Source organism: Scyliorhinus torazame, chromosome 3 (genome assembly GCF_047496885.1).
Source record: "Scyliorhinus torazame isolate Kashiwa2021f chromosome 3, sScyTor2.1, whole genome shotgun sequence".
Lineage (NCBI taxonomy): Eukaryota > Metazoa > Chordata > Chondrichthyes > Carcharhiniformes > Scyliorhinidae > Scyliorhinus > Scyliorhinus torazame.
Window position 1 is genome coordinate 12,755,517 of NC_092709.1, and position 21,046 is coordinate 12,776,562.

Sequence of the window (21,046 nt, forward strand, 5' to 3'; positions counted from 1 at the left end):
CAAAGAAATGTACAGCACAGGAACAGGCCCTTCGGCCCTCCAAGCCCGTGCCGACCAATGCCCGTGTCTCCTTTAAGACACTTCTTAAACCCTACCTTTTTTGACCAGCCATTGGTTCACTCCACCCTAATATCTCCATATGTGGCTCGATGTGTATGATGCCTCTGTGAAGCCCCTTGCAATGTTTCATTACATGGAAGGTGCTATCGAAATAAAAGTTGCGATTGTTTAGCCACTGAGTCACTGAGAGCAACAACGTTTGAGATTTTTTGCATTTAGACTGTTGTGCGTTTCCAACATGCTGGTATAGAATCGATGAAAATTAAATATTAGCCACAACGTAACATCACAAATAAGGAGGTTGGTCACACACCAATGGAAATTGGGTACATTCAACACCCAATGAAAGGACACACGCGACTTGCAGCCCTTGTCCTTCAAGCAGTTATCAAAACTGTCAATTTTAAAGAAAAAAGTGGATATTAGGGTGATCCGCAAGAACCCACCTCTGTTCATCAAAACCTTTGTTCTGAGAGAATCTTAAAAAGACAGATCTATTCATTTTAGATTGAGGAGTGACTTTACGGAGGGTTATAATATAGTTGAAGCATCAATTTGTGTTCCTATTGATAGACTGGGGGAAGACCAGGGGTTATGTGTAAAAGTTATGCAAGTGAAGAACCAGGTTACGTGGTTCTCCTTTTTCCCCCCTGGCTATGAGGCCTTCTGAATGAGTTACTGCTCTGTGCAGTGAATGGTGATTGTGCAAAGTCTCGGAAAGAAGGAGCTAGCTGGACTAGATCCTGGCAGCGGTGAAGACCATGGGCCCGATTTTCAAAAGAAGTCCCGTTGTGGGCGGGTTTCATGACCCCGCTATCGATTCTGCTATTTTTTCGGGCCTTGGCAGGGAATGCATCGTCAAGGCCTTACCTTCATTTCCTACATTGGGGAGCTCTCTCGATCCCCTGAAGTGACCCCGGACTCCCCCCAACTTACCTGTTGGAGGGTCCTCAAGCCCCCCACACCCCACCTCATAAGGACCCTGCCCTCCCAGGCCCGATCCCCTACCAGCTGGGCAGTGCCACCCGAGCACCCTGTCAAAGCAAGCTTGGCACCCAGGTAGCTCTGCCTGGTGCCCGGATAACACCACCAGGGTGCAAGGTAGGCAGTGCCAAGGTGCCCGGGTGGCATCAGCAGTGCCAGGGTGCCACCCTGCCCAGAGGCCAACCACCCGGGGGTCTCCAATCACATGTGAGAACCCCCCCACCCAAGTGCTGTTCTGCCTGGTCCCGGTTTGTGGAGACCAGTGCTAAACAGCGCCCAGCTTGGAACTCTTCGATGAGGGGATTTGATCGCGGGTGCTGGTTAGATCCAGTGAGTGCCTAACTGCACACTTCAATATGCAAAGTTAGGGCCCACCCATTGTGGGCGAGATCCAGATTGCGCTGTCTCGTGAGATTTACCGGCTGCACTGTGCCCCGAGTCGAGGGCGACGCGGCTGATGTCGCTTATTAGCTAAACGAGCTGTCAGTATGGTCGGTTGTGGGCTTCTGGGCCAATTTCCAACCTCCTCGGGCATCAGATAGACATTTGCCAGATTTTGATTTACTCATAATTGGACATGGTTTTTAATCTGGCGTTTCGTGCTTTTCTCGCGAGATTACCTGCCAGAGCGTAATTGCCGTCTTGTGTGGGACAGAGCTTGATAGACCGATCACCCCCTTTCACGTTAGCATCTTCACCCGGGTACAGAGTGAGTGATGCATGATCAATGACCACGAAAGCGAGGTTGTAGTCCAACTGAAGGCTTTAATAAGCTAGATGTTTCCCCCAGCAGCTCAGGTACAGAAAGGCGGCTTCTTTGGCGGCACGGGCTCTTATACCCCGCCTTGCAGCGCGGAGCTACCATACAGCTTGACCAATGGGAAACATACAATATCTACCGATGATGTTCCAGCATTACTAGGTACCGTAATACCTCTACACAGAGTACCAAAGTGAGTTTGTGGTGAAAGCTGCCCCCAGTCTATGCTCGATCCGAGCCACATCACACCGGACATTGGGCGTGCGATGACATCCTCAAAGTCAACACTGAACATCTGGTGAGATCATGTCACCGCTTTGCGATCTTCTGTATCACATGGTCGGAATTCCGAGCTGGCTAGCAATCAGTTTGAACTCAGACCTATGCACAATGTTTTGCTAATTGATATTAAGCATTATCACGTACAAGGTCACTGCAGCACTGAGGGAAGGTCAAATTGCACAACGGTGTCTGTTGCAGCAACACCTGTTTCCCGGTGCCAATTACTGCAGCTTCCAAAGGAAATATTCCAGGAACTGTGTCTATTCATAACCCTTGACTCTTCCCTGCAACAAGAACACCCACAACAACACTGTCCTGTCCTCCTACATCTCCTTCCTGAAGTTGCCCTCTCCTTTCTCGAATGGCGTTCCACAAGACGCCAATTACCCTCTGGCATTGCCTCCGAGGGCGGCCATTCCTTATTGCCAATCTAGACGGCGAGGCTGGAACTTTATGAATCTGTACTTCCCAAACCCTAACTTTCCATTGAATAAAAGGAATGGAAGTGAAATCCAAGCACTGCCGAGGGGGGGCAATGGGAATTCCTGCCGAGGGGGGGCAATGGGAATTCCTGCCGAGGGGGGGCAATGGGAATTTCTGCCGAGGGGGGGCAATGGGAATTCCTGCCGAGGGGGGGCAATGGGAATTCCTGCCGAGGGGGGACAATGGGAATTCCTGGGCTGAGCCCTTGCCTGGTGTCCAGAATATTAAAAACAATCCACATCATTTGCGTGCGTGAATTGGCTACATGACAATAGTAGCGACACTTCAAATCTAATTGATTGGCTTTGAGACCTGGCGGTAGAAGTGATGACTCTCCCATTCTGGCACCTGGTCATGGAGCAATCTCACGCCAGCTGACCAATTCATGACCGGCGTGGGGGGGGCGTGGCCTTTAGTGGTTAACAAGGGCACGATTCTCCCCAAAAATGACTATGGGCTGGATTCTCCGCTGGCGGGATTCTCCATTACGCCGGGAGCGCACCCATGCCCGGGAATTTCACAACGGCGTGTGGTTGCCCACAATGGGAAACCCCATTGGCCAGCTGGTGGGACGGACAATCCCAAACTAAGTGTCATTTTGGGCGAGCTTGGCGGGGTGTTTTCCACCGGCGTTTTCGGTGAGATCCAGACCTACATTTACCCACAATTAGGGCACAATTTAATGGAAATGTTTCTAAGTGTGGCAGCGAGCGGGAACTACCGCAACGCTCAACCCGGCGAGGCCATCACCGGTATCAAAGGTTAATTGGACCACTTAACGAGGCCCCATGGGTCTCGCACCACAAATTATGGACCACGCCCGCCAGCTCCCCGCTAACAAGAGAGAACAGCAGTTAAACCGATCCTGCAGAGCAAACCCCACAAAACTCACAGCCATGCCACCGAGGAGACCAGCCCCATGATTCGGGAATGCCGAACTGACCAGATTGTTGGATGCGGTCGAGATCAGATGGGATACCCTGTTCCCCGCGGGGTGCGGAGGGTCAGCCACAGGGCAGCCAGTGCCACCTGGGAGGAAGTGGCCACTGACGTCGACTCGGGGAGGGTCACCAGAAGGATCGACACCCAGTGCCGTAAGAAGATCAACAACCTCCACCTGGCTGTGCGGATGGGTTGGCACTTGCACTGCCCCTACCTCCCCTCTCCCCAAGAGCATGCGTCTGGCACTGCCCCTGCCTCCGCCCAGCAGTTACCGTGCCCCGGCCCACACATGTCAAGCAGTGCCACCCACGACAGCCCCCCCCCATCTCCGTCCCCCATACTTCACATCCCCCCTATACTCCCCATCCCCTCACCCCCATATGCCCCATGCCCCCCCCCCCCACGCCCCCTCCCCCTCCCCTTGCGATGAACGATGCGTGTAGCTCACAATGTCCCCTTTGTGTCCCCACAGAAGTTTGCCCACAACAGATGGGAGAGGGCCCAGAAGGGCGGCAGCGCACCAGACATCAGAGTCCTTATCCTTTTTGTCAGTGCCATGGTGATAATGCCAAGGGGCCAGTCTGGCAGTGCCAAGGTGCCCATGTGCCAGGGGGAGAGACAGGGCAACCTATCCGGTCTCTGACCACCCAGGTCCTCCAATGGCCCAGGAGTTCTCTTCCTCCCCCCCCCCCCCGTGCCATTCCTTACTAAAGGGCGCCTGGCTGGGGTCTCCCTGGGGAGGCCGTTAGATTTGGCATCAGCACAGTTTAGCGGGTCTTTAAACCACTTAGCCGTGCGAGACTGGGTCTCGCTCACAATGGGGTCTGGTTAGATCCCGTGAGGCGTAATGGCTGCCGGGCCTATCTCCCCATCGACTCGCCCCCATCTACCATCTATCCCATTCTGATTCTGGCCGGACGCAGCCAGTAGAGGGCGCCCTGGTCATTTTTGGGGGGGCTTTGAGAGTTTCTCACCCGTCAAACCCACACTTAGAACTTTCTTCAGCAGTGGGAAACTAAACCCGCCAGCCAGACCGGCTCCTCAGCGATTGGGCCGCCATTTTGATAGGGTGCCCCGATCTCTGAGCTTGACGGCCCTCCCACCCACAGACAATGCGACCCTCCGCAAACATGGGCATCATCGCACCCCCTCCACCACCCAAGTTAGCACACCCCGCTGTAGGGCCACTGAGGGGCCCCCACCTTTAGGGATCCCCGTTTCGGGAACCCCATTCACCCTCCCATTTACTCTCATGACACTGCTTCATTCCCCCCCCCCCTTCCGTCTCATGGGCATGGTCCCCTCAGGTGCATACCCGTGGCACTGCTAACTTGGCATCCAGGCAGTGCCAGGTGCTGGGCTGCCCTGCCCTGACCACGCGGGCTCCCATGGCCTCCAGGACCCCCGGAGTGGCCGTCACCCCTCGTCTCCACTTGTGCAGACCAGTGCTAATCGCCGCCCGGTGAACCCTCGTCGGTGCCGCCATAGACTCCCAGGAGCCGGGAGACTGCGGCCTCAAACCGGCCGCGCATATTTAAATGAGCCTAATGAGCCTTATTTAAATGATCCAGATCTCTCTGGACGCTGCGGGTCGGGTGACTGGCGTGTGGTTTTACACCTGGTGCAAAGCCTGTTTTGGGCCTCTGTCGCTGCGCTCCCGACGCAATGGGACCAGCGCCGGGTCTTCAGCTGACACGGAATGAAAGGCTTGTGGTCATGTTTAAAAGTGCCCTGATCTAAAAGGAATCCTGCGACCCACCCAACATCCAACAGCCTGCGACAGCGGAAACCCGCCTGTGGATGTGGCAGAAGCAAAATCCCAGCGACCCCATGGTTTGGTGACAACGCCCCTCATATCCTCCTCCAGGCAAGTGGTCCATTTCACCTGGGACAGAAAGGAAAGGCCTCCCCACCTAACCAAGCAAAACGAGATAGAGGTTGCAGAGGGTCTCCACAGACCGTAGACACTGAAGTAACGGTACACAAATAATTAGGCATGGTGTTTGCTCTAGCAGAGCCGCTAACATCATTCTCCTGCATACCCCACTGAAGAAAAGAGCCCAGAGCACTAGAGAACGCTCGTGGCTGGTGGCAGTGGGGTGTGTCCTGATCACCCTGATTCCTGTGGATGAGGTGGCCATGAAGCTGGCAGGGTCAGGGTGGTCACTCCATTGCAGACGGTGAGGCCAGGTTGCAGTCACATGCCAGGTCACATGGGACCCTCAGGTGAGTGTGAGGGGTGGGTTCCTGTGTACTCCACTGTACAGATATGGACGTGAGATGCAGTCGAATCGGTGGGCTCTTGTTTGGCGGGACAAGAAGTACTGATCATTCCGTTCTCTCTTGCAGGTCAACCACGGGAACAGAGAGCTGCCGTCTCTGGGGGAAATGTGTCCAGCTCTGGGTCAGAGGCTGCAGCATTAGATTATTCAGTCGCCAGCTCCACCGGTGCAGAATCTGTCACCTCATCAGTAGATTTAGAGTCACACCCCGGTACAAACACCAGGGGTGGGCTTGGCCAGATGTCCAAGGCTTTGACGTATAAGGGGCTCGCACATTTAGGGGCGTGTGGGCAGCCAGGCCCATGCTGAGCCCCAAGCTGTTGACGAATCTCGAGTCCTCTGTAAGGCAAAGATGCTGGCTGTCCAGATTGTGACGTGTGAAGAACTGGCAGAGATTCCAGAGGGTATCTGCGCACCAACTCAGGCAGTGAAGGAAACCTTGAATGCCTCAACCTCCTTCTTCATGGAGAGCCAGGTCCAGCATGATGTGTTGGGTGCTCTGGATCCGTGGAACACATACAGGCCACCAACACTTAAAATAGTGCAACACTATTTTATTAAGCTAGAAACTGTTGAACATACTCTCACTGTGGGTTAACACGATGTTAGATTAAACTAAAGGCCAGTCCTAACCAGTCTATGCAGTCAACACATGGTGAAGCTCTGTGCTGTAAGCTGTAAGCTATGTCCTTCTGAGAGGTTGCATCCCGAATGAGTGGGAAAACTGATACCCCCAGTCTTTATAGTGAGTGTGCTCTAACTGGTGATTGGCTGCGGTGTTGTGTGTGTTGATTGGTCTTGCTGTGTGTCTGCACCATGATATACTGGTGTATATTATGACACAGCAGTCAGGTCAGCGGATGTTGGAAATGTGTGCACAGAGCTATGTGCCATCATCTCGTCCCTCAGCTCAAGGGAGCAGTGGTAGGGTGAGAGGGAGAGGGACTTCTTGCAGACTCCACCAGGCCCTAGTCCTTCTCAGGTCAGCAGGGAAGTACAAGCACCTTGCGAGGTAGGAGGAGTAGCTTCTACACTTGGGGGCTCCACTCAGGATAGAGTGAACCCTCAGCCCCTCTGCCAGTGACACAAGCGCTTCAAGTTACTGCAACGCCAGAGATGGCTCCTGCACCTGTGCGGTAGTCTCCGAGCATGCTGAGATACTGGCATGCCTCAGGCAGCCAAGGTCATCCCAAGCCTGGAGGCACCAAGGTCAGCAGCCTCCCTCCCCACCAGCTGGCAGTAAAGAGAGCAATTAGGGATGGGCAATAAATGATGGCCTTGACAATCTTGCTCACATCTGCGAATGATTAAAAAATTCTAGAAGACTTTTAAGTAGATAATAAACACCTGTCCTTCGTTATCTCACAATAATTTCACATCCGCATGCAAAATACTAAAGCAACGTTAATATTTTATTCATAAAACTAAAAATCAAAGTACAAGTTTTTAGCCTCAAGATGCAAAGTGAGTGTGGGGCAAGTTTGAAATAATTATTTTATAAAGTTGATGAGGATCGTTTATAAAACAGGCGGTAAATGTTTTATAAGGTCAGTGAAAGAGAAATAGGCTTTGCTATGTACGTTTTGTTTTATTTGTTGATTAGTGAATGAACGTTTTCTCCCACTCAGTAAGCAGACTGTCATGTAACAGAGGTAAGGGAACACTGGCTGGTTTCAAGTTGGACAGAAGACGAGCAAAGCAGCAATTACTGGACTGAAATATTCCGTGCACTATTTGGCTCACATCCATTCCCAGCTCTGGTCTGTCCATGAAAGGTTTCACCAATCAATACTGAGAATAAGATTTTTAGCAGGAGCTGGAGTATTATGTTTAAGTCTAACTCCAAAAGTGAATGCGTGGAGCACATTTCATTTATTTGATGAACTGTTCCACAAATCAATTCATCAGGTTAATAGACTGCTCGGGATTTGGCAACGCTGTTATGTCATCGGACTGCTGATCTGCTCTCGCCTCACACTTCACCGTCAGCTATGGAGCAGAATGTTGGAGACTCAAGCCCCACTCCCGGGATCTCAGCACACCGTCCAAAATGTTACTCCCGTGCCGCATTGAAGGAATCGCTGGCTCTCTCGGATGTGACGTTAAACTAAATCCCAATCTACCCTCTCAGCTGAATGTAAAAGATCCCATTGGACTGTTTCAAAGAAGAACTCTCCCCTCGTTTCCAGGCCATTATTTAATCCTCAGTGGACATTACAAAAATATTATACATCAGAAACTAAATCGCATTGTGGCTTGCTGTACTCAAACTGGCGGCTTAATTTCCTGTATTTGAAGTGACATGGGGCGCGATTGAATGGCCATGCTGCATCTGAAAAACAATGCGCTACGGCACAACGTGGCCAATAGAAGATGGGAAGGTGGGAGACCCCCATTCCCGGGATCTACCCAGCTCTCAACGCTCGTGAGATCTAAAGTGATCCCATTGTGGGCTCGATTAATTTTTGGCAAATCTGCATATTAGAGCGAGACAGCCATTCTCTTGAATATGCAGTTTCACATGGTAACCGAGACACTGGGACCTATCCCCTTCGTCTCGGGGACCTCGGGCGAGTGCCGTTCAGTGCTGGCTCTCCTCAAACGGGTACCAGATGCAACGGCACTCGTGGGTATCTCCCAGGGGATCGGAGGCCCCCAGGTGCATGCCCTACAGGCAGGGTGGTACCCTGGGACTGCTTGTTGCCACCTGGGCAACCTAGCAGTGCCAGCCTGGAACCCTGGCCGTGCCACCTGGGTGCTAGCCTGGCACTGTCAAGGTGCCCAGGGGGCACTGCCAGCTGGCAGGGGCACTGCCAGGATGCCCAGCTGGCATTTTCACGTGGTGGCGATTGGGCCAGGGGTGCTCTGCGAGGGTGTTGGGGGGGGGGGGGCAGGGGGCCAGGGACCACTTCACAGTGAGTTGGGGCTGGGGAATCGAGATCGGGAAGCTAGTTTTAAACGGCATCCCGATCCCTCACTGCACTGGGTAGTTCCAGCGAGCAGAGATCCTCAGTGCATAAAATTAGGCTCTGTGCGGACTCGGCCGTGCTTTCCCGCTGACGCCCCTGATCAAACGCGGGTGGTGTTTTATAGCCTTGTGTTTCTCGGCACTGCGAGCGCTGGGAAACAGGTGGCTAAACGCGCTCGCGACGGGACTTGTTTCCCATTTAGTAAAATTGCGCCCAGAACCTCCCAAACCCGCGACCTCTTCAAAGGAAGGACTTGTATTCATTCTCACACCTTTCACAACCACAGACATCCCAAAACACTTTACAAGCAATGAGGTGTAGCCCAACTTGTAATGTTGGACGCGTGGTAGCACAGCAAACTCCCACGAACAGCAATGTGACTAATTTGAAAACACTGTCAGCACACCTCACAAGTAAGTGTGAGTTTTTTTTAAACTTGCAGCTGCAAGATAGACAAGAACTAATCCTTACTGCCTTGGTGAAATTGATTGTTATATTGCTATGAAACGAAGCGTTCACTGAAATCTCAGCACTAGCCTTGAAATAAAAATCCCAAGCTCTCAATGCTGTGGACACCAGTACAGCTGGTTGCTCAGTATAATGTTTGCACTCTATTTACTGGCGTGAATTATCACTCCATTGAACTGCAAATACGTCATCCACTCCTGGGAAATAAATCCCATCTATCTAAAGCCTCCCCAGTGGATCACACATCTGTGAAAAGGAATGATACTCAAATCCAAACTGCTCAGTAGGATTACACTGTTTCCAGAACTGTGACAAAAGCCCAGTTGTATTTTTGCATTTTAACTCGGGGCCAGTTTGCTTAATCCTGGCCGTTTTCGACTTGATTCTATTCTTCTCGGGAGGCTGGGTTCCCGTGGCAGAAATGTGGCAACGCGACAGTCCCGGACCTCAATAGTTCCCAGCCAAACCCTCATCCACGCACCTCAGCACATCACCATCCCACACGCCTCAACCCCCACACTACTCCACCCCGTCGCACTGCTCAACCACAAAGTAAACGGATCAGTCAAAGTGGCTTTAGGCACATGTAGCATCTTATAGAACAGAAAGAGGCCGTTCGGCCCGTCGTGTCTCTGCCGGTCAGGTCTTAGAAAGAGGTTTCCGATTAATACCACTTTCCCCACCCTCTTCCCCATGCCCTGCAAGTATTTCTCCAAATTTCCTTTGGAAGTTGCTATGGGTGGCACGGCAGCACAGTGGCCGGCACTGTGGCTTCACAGCTCCAGGGTCCCGGGTTCGATTCCTGGCTTGGGGCACTGTCTGTGCGGAGTCTGCACGTTCTCCCCGTGCCTGCGTGGGTTTCCTCCGGGTGCTCCGGTTTCCTCCCACAAGTTCCGAAAGACGTGCTTTTGGTGAATTGGACATTCTGAGTTCTTCCTCTGTGTACCTGAACAGGCGCCGGAATGTGGCGACTAGGGGCTTTTCACAGTAACGTCATTGCAGTGTTTATGTAAGTCTACTTGTGACAATAAAGATTATTATTATTAAACGTATCAGTCAAAGTGGTTTTAGACACATGTAGCATCTTATAGAACAGAAAGAGGCCATTCGGCCCCATCATGTCAATGCCGGTGGGGTCTTTGAAAGGGTTTTCCGATTAATCCCACTTTCATCACCCCCACTCTTCCCCGTGCCCTGCAATCGTTTCCGTCACAAGTATTTCTCCAAGTTCCCTTTGGAAGCTGCTGTTGAACCGACTTTCACAAACTCCTTCCAGATCACGACAGCTCACCGTGTAAAAACATCTCTCTTCATCCCAGCTTGGCCCTTCTCACGATGATGTTAAAGTTTGTGTCCCCCAGTTCCTTCAAGTAGAAACAGGCTTTTCCTTATTCACTCTATCAAAACCCTTCACGATTTTGAACCCCTCTAAGACATTCTCTCCTTAACATTCTCAACTCTTTAAGGGTGGATAGGGAATTTGCAGAGACCCCGGAGGAGGAATTGTACAGGGAGAGGAGACGACTCCAGACGGAATTTGACCTTCTGACCACCAGAAAGGCGGAGGTACTGTGGAGGAAGGCACAGGGGAGGAGGTATGAATATGGGGAAAAGGCTAGTCGCCTGTTGGCTCATCAATTGCGAAAGAGGGCAGCAGCGAGGGAGATAGGAGGAATTAGAGACGAAAGGGGAGACACGGTGCGAAGGGCAGGAAAGATAAATGAGGTGTTCAAGACCTTCTATGAGGAACTGTATAGGTCTCAACCCCCAGAGGGAGAGGAGGGGATGCGGCAGTTCCTGGACCAATTGAGGTTCCCGAAAGTGGAGGAGCGGGGGGTGGTAGGCCTGGGGGCACCGATTGGGGTGGACGAGGTTATTAAGGGACTGGGAAGCATGCAAGCAGGGAAGGCCCCAGGACCAGACGGGTTCCCGGTGGAGTATTACAGAAAATATGTGGACTTGTTGGCCCCGTTGATGGTGAGGACGTTCAATGAGGCCAGGAAAGGGGGCACTCTACCCCCGACGATGTCGGAGGCGACGATATCGTTAATTTTGAAGAGGGATAAAGATCCGTTGCAGTGCGGGTCCTATAGACCCATTTCATTATTGAACGTGGACGCCAAATTGTTGGCAAAGGTACTGGCATCGAGGATAGAGGACTGTGTCCCGGGGGTGGTGCACGAAGACCAGACAGGGTTCGTAAAAGGGAGACAACTGAATGTTAACGTGCGACGACTATTAGGGGTGATAATGATGCCCCCAGTGGAGGGGGAGGCAGAGATAGTGGTGGCAATGGACGCAGAGAAGGCATTTGATAGGGTGGAGTGGGAGTATTTATGGGAAGTGTTAAGGAGGTTTGGGTTTGGGAACGGGTTTATTAACTGGGTTAGACTTCTTTATGGGGCTCCAACGGCAAGCGTAGTTACAGGTCGACATAGATCGGAGTATTTCCGACTATATAGGGGAACAAGACAGGGATGCCCGCTGTCTCCATTGTTGTTCGCGTTGGCAATTGAACCTCTGGCCATGGCATTGAGAGACTCAGGGAAATGGAGAGGGGTGATTAGAGGGGGAGAAGAACACCGAGTCTCGTTATACGCGGATGACCTATTGTTATACGTGTCGGACCCAGCGGGGGGATGATAGAGGTTATGCGAATTTTGAGGGGGTTCGGGGATTTCTCGGGGTATAGGCTAAACATGGGGAAGAGTGAATTATTTGTGATACATCCAGGGGACCAGAGTAGAGAGATAGAAGGCTTGCCTCTAAGGAAAGTGGAAAGAAACTTCCGATACCTGGGGATTCAGATCGCTAGGAGCTGGGGAACCTTGCACAGACTTAATCTGACACGGTTGGTAGAACAAATGGAGGAGGACTTCAAGAGGTGGGACATGTAGCCTCTATCGCTGGCGGGCAGGGTGCAAGCAATTAAGATGATGGTCCTCCCGAGGTTCTTATTTGTATTTCAATGTCTCCCTATACTAATCACCAAGACCTTTTTTAATAAAATAGACAGGAGCATCACGAGCTTCGTGTGGGCAGGGAAAGTTCCGAGAGTAAGGAGGGGGTTCCTTCAGCGTAGTAGGGACAGAGGAGGATTGGCACTACCGAACTTGGGCGATTACTATTGGGCCGCCAATGTGGCAATGATACGTAAATGGGTGATGGAGGGTGAGGGAGCGGCGTGGAAAAGACTGGAGAGAAAGTCCTGTAAAGGGACGAGTTTAGAGGCGCTGGTGACGGCGCCGCTACCGATCTCACCTAAAAAGTTTACCACGAACCCGGTGGTGGCGGCAACATTGAATATCTAGGGACAGTGGAGGCGACAGAGAGGGGTGCGGGGAGCCCTGGTGGGGTCCCCAATCAGGAACAACCATAGGTTCGCCCCAGGAAGAATGGATGGAGGATTTCAGAGCTGGTACCAGTTGGGAATTAGGAGGGTGGGAGATTTATTTATAGATGGGACTTTTGCGAGCTTGGGAGCATTGGAGGAAAAGTATAAGTTGCCCCGGGGAAATTTCTTGAGATATATGCAGGTGAGGGCGTTTACTAGACAACAGGTGAGGGAATTTCCGTTGCTCCCGACACAGGGGATACAGGACAGGGTGCTTTCAGGGGTGTGGGTCGGAGAGGGCAAGGTGTCAGAGATTTACCGAGAGATGAGGGAAGAGGGGGAGGAGTCGGTGGGCGAACTAAAAGGAAAGTGGGAAGAAGAACTAGGGGAGGAGATAGAGGAGGGTATGTGGGCTGATGCCCTAAGCAGGGTAAATTCCTCTTCCACATGCGCCAGGCTTAGCCTGATTCAATTTAAGGTGCTACATAGAGCACACATAACGGGAGCAAGATTGAGCAGGTTCTTTGGAGTGGAGGACAAATGTGGGAGGTGTGGCGGGAGCCCGGCAAACCACGCACATATGTTTTGGGCGTGCCCGGCACTGGAAGGGTATTGGAAGGGAGTGACGGGAGTGATTTCGCGGGTGGTGAAGGCCCGGGTCAAACCAGGCTGGGGGCTAGCTCTATTTGGAGTTGCGGAAGAGCCGGGAGTGCAGGAGGCGAAAGAGGCCGACGTTGTGGCCTTTGCGTCCCTAGTAGCCCGGCGCAGGATCCTACTCATGTGGAAGGAGGCGAAGCCCCCCGGACTGGAGGCCTGGGTAAATGATATGGCGGGGTTCATTAAACTGGAGCAGATAAAGTTTGCCCTGAGAGGATCGGCTCAAGGGTTCACCAGGCGGTGGCAGCCATTTCTCGACTACCTAGGGGAACGTTAGAGGGAAGACAGATGACCAGCAGCAGCAACCCAGGGGGAAGGGGGGGGGGGGAGGGGGCAGGGGGTTAGTTTAGTTTAGGTCAAAGATAAAGGGGTTTTGTTACTTGTGTATTGTTAAAAATTTCTGTATTGTTATTGGTGCGTTTGCTTTGTAAGAGGGGAAAAATTGTTGTTTGGGAAAAGAAATTCAATAAAACATATTTTTAAAAAAAAACATTCTCAACTCTGAGTAATTTCAGTTTCTCTGGTCTAACGTGAGTGTTCTGCCACCCTAACTCTGGAAGATTAGCGGAAACCCTACTTACATGTGGGTGAAAGCATCCAAGGAAGTTCTCCACCTCGCGGTCAATGGACTCACATGAGGAAGATGATAGGATTTTGCAAACCATTTTAACGTCTCTGGTTTAAATTTGGGAAAAGGTTTGACTGGGTAGCTGCAGAGAGGATGTTTCCAATCATGGAGGGAGTTCAAAACTAGGGACCATCAAGATAAGATCGTGCCACCGGCAACGGCAGGCCGCATCCCATTGCCAGAAACACATCGCGGGGGCGCGCAGAAAATTGGATTGGATTCGCTTGTCACGTGGACCGAGGTACAGTGAAAAGTATTTTTCCGCGTGCATCTCAAACAGATCATTTAGTACATGAAAAGAAAAGAAAATACATAATACGGCAACACAATGTCCACAATGTAAATACCTAGACACCGGCATCGGGTGAAGCAAAAAGGGATGTAGTGTTAATGAGATCAGTCCATAAGAGGGTCATTTAGGAGTCTGGTAACAGCGGGGTTGAAGCTGTTTTTGAATCTGTCCGTGCGTGTGCTCAGACTTTTGTATCTCCTGGCCGATGGAAGAAGGTGGAAGAGTGAGTAAGATGCGTGGGAGGGGTCTTTGATTATGCTGCCCGCTTTCCCAAGGCAGCAGGTGTAGATGGAGTCAATGGATGGGAGGCAGGTTTGTGTGATGGACTGGGCTGTGTCCACGTCTCTCTGTAGTTTCTTCCAGTGTTGGGCCAAGCAATTGCCATACCAGGCTCTGATGCAGCCAGATAGGATGCTTTCTATGGTGCATCTGTAAAAGTTAGTAAGAGTCAGAGTGGACATGCCAAATTTCCTTAGTTTCCTGAGCAAGTATAGGCGCTGTTGTGCTTTCTTGGTGGTAGCGTCGACGTGGGTGGACCAGGACAGATTTTTGGAGATGTGCACCCCTAGGAATTTGAAGCTGTCAACCATCTCCACCTCGGTCCTGTTGATGCTGACAGGGGTGTGAAGTCATTGACCAGCTCTATAGTTTTGCTGACATTGAGGGATAGATTGGTGTCGCTGCACCACTCCACTAGGTTCTCTATCTCCCTCCTGTATTCTAACTCGTCGTTGTTTGAGATCCGACCCACTATGGTCGTGTCGTCAGCAAATGTGTAGATGGAGTTGGAATCAAATTTTGCCATGCAGTCGTGTGTATAGGGTGTATAGTAGGGGGCTAAGTAGGCAGCCTTTCAGGGCCCCAGTATTGAAGACTATCGTGGAGGAGGTGTTGTTGTCCCCCACATTTTGTGTACAGGACATAAATATGAATCAGTGACATACTTCCAAACCAAGCTGGCAACACTCATTATTAAAACTTATCCTGGAGAACTCTTTTAATGAGCTCATTGTCATTTAGTTGGTTTTCACCAATTCCCCATTATCACATTGCTGACGTCAGGTTTGTCAATTCTAATCTGCACTATTTTTCAGACAGGCAGGGCCAATTTGTTTTTACTGGTGGGCTAATTAATTTTCAGCCCCACCAAATAAATCATTTCATGAATTAACTGTATAAAAACTGCACAAAACTATTCTGGAGAGCTGCACAAAATTCTTGCATTTTTTTTTGCGCCTTGAGTCAAAAGAGAAAGTCTTGAAAGAGTGCTTATAGAGTGACTCATGGGTTCAAAGCTGCAGAAGTTGAAAGGGACTTTCCTTATAAAAGCTACTGAGTCACATCTTAAAGGAAACTGTTTTTTATTTTGTAATTTCAAACTAGCTTTGGTAGCACAGGTTCATTCTGCAAATCATCACTCTTACCAAAACACAACTCAAATGTCTGATTTAAATTTGGAGTCAAGCTGATTAGTAAGTTAAACGTTGCGTCAATCAGCTGCAGAATCGATCCGTTTCTGTTCCCATCTGTGTTTGAACATAAGACCCACACATGGGAAATGAATGTCAAATCACATTGTTCGGATGGCAAAATAATAATAATAATAATCTTTATTGTCACAAGTAGGCTTACATTAACACGGCAATGAAGTTACTGTGAAAAGCCCCTAGTCGCCACATTCCGGCGCCTGTTCGGGTATGCAGAGGGAGAATTCAGAATGTCCAAATTACCTAACAGCACGTCTTTCGGGACTTGTGGGAGAAAACCGGAGCACCCGGAGGAAACCCACGCAGACACAGGGAGAACGTGCAGAGTCCACACAGACAGTGACCCAAGCCGGGAATCGAACCTGGGACCTGGCGCTGTGAAGCCAGAGTGCTAACCACTGTGCTACCCGGGGCAAATAATTGATTCCCTATCCGATTCTAGATTTGTTAAAATTCTTTCACGGATTGTGTCAGAACGGAAACAGGTCGTCACTGGAGCTGAGGCATGTATTAAGATAAGCATCCTAAAGGATCTTGAGGTGACAAAGACACACACACAAACATCAACACCAGTGTTGCCCAGACCTTAAAAAGAGAAACAATGGGGGCAGCACGGTGGCGCAGTGGGTTAGCCCTGTTGCCTCACGGCGCCGAGGTCCCAGGTTCGATCCCGGCTCTAGTCACTGTCCGTGTGGAGTTTGCACATTCTCTCCGTGTTTGCGCGAGTTTCGCCCCCACAACCCAAAGATGTGCAGGTTAGGTGGATTGACCATGCTAAATTGCCCCTTAATTGGAAAAAATGAATTGGGCACTCAAAATTAAAAAAGAGAAACAATAAGTCGCACTGTTTTTCTTACACCATCCCATGATCAGAGGAAGGTGAGCGATGTACTCCCATCAGTCCAGACATGATATGCCACGCTCAAATACCAGCAGACTGTTGAATCACAAAGATAAATCAATGGCGATTGAAACAGGGCATCGTGAACCAGAATACAGGGCTTGAATCCAGACCAAAATATGGCTAGGTCACAGAAGGCACCACTAACAGACCATCTTTGACATTTGCTAAGTAAACAAGGCACAGGATAGCGATGCAAAAATATCCTTTGTAGAACTCCAAATTAATTGCTTTCATTGAACAGGGCGAATCAATGATGACAACAGACAGCAGCCGCGCAGGATTTATTGAATTTACTTTCCCGTTGCTAAAAGCATTTCAGTGTTTGAAAAAAAGCCTCAGTACCTCCACTCACCTCGCGCTACAAAAGGACAGCAATGTATTCATCATGTTTTCCAGTGTAACAGCTAAATGGCATTAGCTCGCTCTGGCTGGCTGTCAAGTTCAGTAAGGGATCTTTTACCTTGTGGGATTGTTTAAAGATGTAAAGTGTAAATTCCCTTTTTATTTACGTTCCGTCCAGCCCAGGCGAGAGGAACATAGTGTTTCCCGCAAAAGCTGAGGAAGTGTGAGATAGATAGATACAGCTCTCCGAGTCTTTGCCCCACCACCTCATTTTTTAGCATTGACAACAGAGGTGCCCTTCCATCAGGGTTGCATTTCCAGAAAAGGCTGTTCATTTCTAATCATGCAAAAGTAGCAATGGAAAGATAGCGAGGCAAACAAAAATGATTTTATCTGTGATGAGTGCAACAGTCACCACCCAATTTCTTTCACATTTCACAGCCCTCACCATCCAGGCATGGGACAGCATGTGTGTAACTGGTCCTGAAACCACTCTGAAATTGGCTGCTCAATAAAGCATAAGGATAGGTCAGAGGGTCATGGAATGATTAGCGTACAGAAGGAGGCCATTTGGCCCCTCGGACAGGACGTACTGCACCCCTGGGAGTGGGTGACGAGCAATTCACCTGGTGCCAATCCCTCGCTTTTGCTCTAAATTGTGCACATTCTTCCTTTTCAGCTCACAATCTGGTTTCCTCTTGATGGCCACTTAGCCAGCTGTCACTTGTCCTTAGCTTTTACTTTACTGACCACTGACCTTTATTACCCCATGAACACATTCGGATATTTTACCATAATGCAACTCCGAGCACCTTCCCCTACCATTAACACTTCCTCGGTCCCATGACCTACACATCTTCGTTGCAATCTCTCCGAGCCCAGCAAACTACTCGGCTCCAACTGCTACACCCGCTCTTATACCCACTCCTTCTGAACGTGGAGGCAGGGGTGTAGTGGTATTGTCACTGGACTAGTAAACCAGAAACCCAGGGAATGGGGAATCGAGTTTGAATCCGGCCACTGCAGATGGTGAAATTCAAATTCAATAAAAATCTGGAATTAAAAGTCTAATGATGACCATCATTGATTGATTGACATTTATTGTCACATGTACCGAAGTACAGTGAAAAGTATTTTTCTGTAGCCAAGGGAACGTACACAGTACACAAAAGAATAATCGACAGAATACATTGACAATGGTACATCAACAAATATGATTGGTTACAGTGCGGGACAAGGGCCAAACAAGAACAGCATAGGGCATCGTGAATAGTGTTCTGACGGGACAGATCAGTCCGAGGGAGAGTCGCTGAGGAGTCTGGTAGTTGTGGGGAGGAAGCTGTTCCTATGCCTAGATGTGCGGGTCTTCAGACTTCTGTACCTTCTGCCTGATGGAAGGGTCTGGAAGAGGGCAAAGCCTGGGTGGGAGGGGTCTCTGATAATGCTGTCTTCCTGAGGCAGCGGGAGGTGTAGACAGAATCAGAGGATGGCAAGCTTGCCGATTGTCGTAAAAACCCATCTGGTTCACTAATATCCTTCAGGGAAGAAAATCTGCCATCTTTACCTGGTCTGGCCTACATGTGACTCCAAACCCACAGCAATGTGGTTGACTCTTAACTGCTCCCTCAAGGGAAATTAGGGATTAGCAATAAATGCTGGCCAAGCCTGCGATGCTCACATGCCATGAATGAATAACAAAAAACAGTATATAATCCATCTCATCTTTCCAGCCCTGAAGGATAGTCATGCCCCTTCTCTTTCCATGCTTTGCACTACTTGTATGCCTAGAAACTATTTTTGATTCCTTTTTTGTGAGCGACCAGTCCATTCTCATGCTATTTTCTTTTTCACTTCCCTTCCTTTTATTTAATAAATGTTTTTTATTGGGTTTTTGAACAAAGTATATTTACCGTTATGTACACAGCATAAGAAACATATATATCATATATATATATATACACACATATATAGAAGAGAAGGGCACATGCAAACATACCAAAGAAAATAAAATATTAAATAGTAAAAAGAAATACAATAAAAAAAATAAAATAGGATACGTGGTAGGGTATTGTGCACCAGCTCAACAGCAGCAACTCGGTACAACTGGCAAGATTATTTACAACACATAAGTAGGCGACTGTTTGGGGGGTGGGGGGCGGGTGCGCGTGCAGACCGGGGAGGTAAATATACATTCGGGTGCCGGAGAGACAATTACAGTGGGCAATACTCAAATGGGTTTGGTGTTGTTGTCGCTTCTCCCGGACGGATCTCGCTGCTGTCCCGCGCTCACCGCCACTTCTGCCGTTCCTCTTTCCCGTCTTTCGTCTTCATTCTCCTCGTTCCCTACTCCTGGAGATGCCCTGTTCGCTATTGTATCCCGTGCCTTCCTTCCGGCGCTCATTTCCCTGCCTCCCCCCCTCCCTGATTCTCCTCTCTTGTTCCCTATCTCTTCCCTCTCCTCTCCCCCCCCCTCCCCCCCCCCCCCCCCCCCCCCCCACGTGGTTCGCCTTTCTTTCCTCGTAGGCTTAGCTGTCCCCTCTCCGGGTCCACCCCATCCCCCTCCCCCCCATGCCCCGGCTACTCCCCCCTGATTCTTGGCTACCTGCCTATTCTTCCTCTCGTTCGTTGGCCACAAACAGGTCCCGGAACAATTGCGTGAATGGCTCCCACGTTCTCTGGAAGCCGTCGTCTGAACCTCAGATGGCGAATTTGATTTTCTCCATTTGGAGAGATTCCGAGAGGTCGGACAGCCAGTCCGCAGCTTTGGGTGGTGCTGCTGACCGCCAGGCGAACAGGATTCTACGGCGGGCGATCAGGGAGGCAAAGGCAAGGGCATCTGCCCTCCTCCCCAGGAATAGATCTGGCTGGTCCGAAACCCCGAAGACCGCCACTTTCGGGCATGGCTCCACCCTCATCCCCACCACCTTGGACATTGCCTCGAAGAAGGCTGTCCAGTACCCTGCAAGTCAGGGGCAAGACCAGAACATGTGGGCGTGGTTGGCCGGGCCTCCTTGGCACCGTTCACATCTGTCCTCCACCTCCGGGAAGAACCTACTCATATGGGTTCTTGTTAAGTGGGCTCTATGTACCACTTTTAGTTGCGTCAGGCTGAGCCTTGCGCACGTGGAGGTGGAGTTGACCCTATGCAGTGCTTCGCTCCAGAGTCCCCACCCTATCTCAATCCCCAGGTCCTCCTCCCATTTCTTTTTTGTTGCGTCCAGTACGGTGTCGGTCCCTTCTATCAGTCGGTCATACATGTCACTACAGTTTCCTTTGTCTAGTATGCTTGCGTCCAGTAGTGTCTGTCGTGGCGGTTGTGGGTACGTCCTTGTCTCCTTTCGTAGGAAGTTTTTGAGCTGTAGATACCTTAGCTCGTTCCCCCTGGCTAGCTGGAATTTCTCTGTCAGTTCGTCCAGTGTTGCGATCCTGCCGTCCGTGTATAGGTCCCTGACTGTCAGTGTCCCTCCGTCCTGCCCCCACCTTTTGAAGGTGGCGTCAGTCAGTGCTGGTGTGAACCTATGGTTGTTACAAATGGGAGCTTTGTCCAACATTTTGGTCAGGCCAAATTGCTGCCGTAGACACTTCCCCTCTTAACTTATTACATTAGGGCAGCACGGTAGCACAAGTGGATAGCACTGTGGCTTCACAGCGCCAGGGTCCCAGGTTCAATTCCCCGCTAGGTCACTGTCTGTGTGGAGTCTGCACGTTCTCCCCGTGTGTGCGTGGGTTTCCTCCGGGTCCTCCCACAGTCCAAAGACGTGCAGGTTAGGTGGATTGGCCATGATAAATTGCCCTTAGTGACCAAAAAGGTTCGATGGGGTTATTGGGTTAGGGTGGAACTGAGGGCTTAAGTGGGTCGGTGCAGACTCAATGGGCCGAATGGCCTCCTTCTGCATTGTATGTTCTATGTTCTATGTTCGATTCAACCCGGTTCTCACTCATATTATCAATTTGAGTTCAGTCACGTGCATCTCTTTTCTACTTCATAAGACCATAAGACATTGGAGCAGAATAAGGCCATTCGGCCCATCGAGTCTGCTGATATCATGGCTGATATTTTTTTCATCCCCATTCTCCTGCCTTCTCCCCATAACCTCTGATCCCCTTATTGATCAAAAACCGATCTATCTTAAAGACACTCAGTGATTTGGCCTCCACAGCCTTCTGCGGCA

The 21,046-nt window shown here is 50.3% G+C and overlaps 1 protein-coding gene across 8 annotated transcripts in view; it reads right to left on the bottom strand.

Annotated features, from left to right (window-relative positions):
* Positions 1-21,046, bottom strand: part of bmpr1ba (bone morphogenetic protein receptor, type IBa) — a 631,073-nt gene that overhangs the window by 92,365 nt on the left and 517,662 nt on the right. The gene's annotated exons all lie outside the window — the stretch shown is intronic.